We start from the raw sequence: 1,761 nt of genomic DNA, 5'->3' as shown, positions 1-1,761 counted from the left end.
TGTACGGAGCCACATTCCATTCACACACACATTTGCTTTCCTTGGCTGTCGTCCAGATGATTTTTTGAGTCACTCACGAGCACGAGGGAAATTGTGTGGGCAGAGGGGAGCGTTTTTCATCTCGTGGTCAGTCTGTCACCTCGACTGGCTTTTATTCACCTTTATCCTCCTGCCTGCAAAGCCAGGAGAGAAACGTTGGGCATTTCAGAGAGCAGTGGGCATTCCCAAATCCTCCTTCTCAGCAAATGGGTTGGATTGTCACGGCCGAGGACCTGCACCTCGCTGCTCCGTGTGAGCGATTGTTCTGTCTCTTGACCATGCGGAGCAAAAAGAGGAAACCAAACCTGTGGGTGTTGCCCCAGGTGTGAGTGATTCTATTCTTCACTCTGCTGCCGAGCGAGCTTAGCCTCTTTCTGCTATTTCCTCTCAAGTACACATTCCCCAACTCCTTTGATAGCCGTGAGGCTTAATTCACGGATGGCCATAGGTGCTTTGGGGTGCACGCTGACACCCCCCGGTTGCTGAAGGGTCAGATCCCCTCTGCGTACGTGCACAAAGCAATTTCTGCCTCTCGCCGGCGCTCCCCGGCGCTGTCTCCCCAAGTCTCCTGTCACTGCAAGAAGACTTCCAGCTGCAAGACGTGGTTGGGAGGCGGTTCACGGGCAGGCGCTGAGCTCTGGCACGGGGCCCTCGGTGCTCGAAGCAGCTCTGGCCTTTGGCAGGAGAAGCAGCGGGACTTGCTTGGCAAGCCTGACAGCTTTTGGGCTCTGTCAGCTGCCGTGCTGGCGTCCACCTTTCTGATTTCTGCTCATTCCAGGCAGAATCAGGACTCAAAAACTGGAGAGCACCTGCAACCTAACAAGGAGTTGTTTCTTTCCTCGGCTATGGGGTATGAATTTCATCACTGGCTCTCGCACTTGAACTCCGGTTGCCATCAGGCTCCTTCGCATGAGTAGCTCGAGGTCTAGCATAGCTCTTCACCGTATTTATTTATTTGCGTTCCGCTTGCAACTAGCTGTGCCTCCTGCTATTGGGTTTGCTGACTCCGTTAAGGTACGAACAGCCACCAGCACTAGTTGCCCCTTTGCTCCAGGACGCCTGGTTCCTGGGAAAGGTAACGATGGGCCGTCCTCCTGAGAAGCTCAGGCCAACCTTTGTGGGTCTGCAGGGAGCCGGCCGACTGCTCGTGCGTGCAGTTTGTCTGACCGTGGCTGAGGCAAGCTTCAGATTTCCACTTACAGTTTGCTTTTTTTTTTTTTTTTTTTTTTTATTTTCAAATGTACATGCAAAAAAACATCAGCACATCACAGCACTAGATCACAGGGAAGAGAGGGTGGGGTTTCAGTGGGTGAAGCTGGCTCTGGTATTTGGGAGAAACATCAATTTGCACATAATTCACTGTAACATTCTCTTAATCTAAACTGAGACCGTCTCTAGTGCAAGAGCCTCTAAAAGTAACACACAGCTTTAGGAGTTTTCCCGTTTCATTTCCTAGGGGTGGATGACCACACAACAAAGGTGGAAGTCACCCAGCTGCAGCAGCTTGGTCTAGATCTTGTCTATCTGGGCAAATAGGTGTCATAAATAGCTATTTCTGCGAAAGGCTCCCCCTTTCCTCATAAAAAGAAATGTCAAAGTGTCTGTAAACTATGTACACGGCTGCCTTCTGGGGAGAGACACTGATATTGAGAGCGCCGGCAAGTCCAGCTACTGAACCTGGCACTGTAAACGCAACGGGAAGTGACTGCACATCAGCACGTG

This window comes from Tyto alba, unplaced genomic scaffold (assembly GCF_018691265.1).
Source record: "Tyto alba isolate M040663 unplaced genomic scaffold, T.alba_DEE_v4.0 Super-Scaffold_4, whole genome shotgun sequence".
NCBI classification, from domain to species: domain Eukaryota; kingdom Metazoa; phylum Chordata; class Aves; order Strigiformes; family Tytonidae; genus Tyto; species Tyto alba.
The sequence above is the reverse complement of the archived record's forward strand: the minus strand, read 5'-3'. Positions refer to the sequence as shown.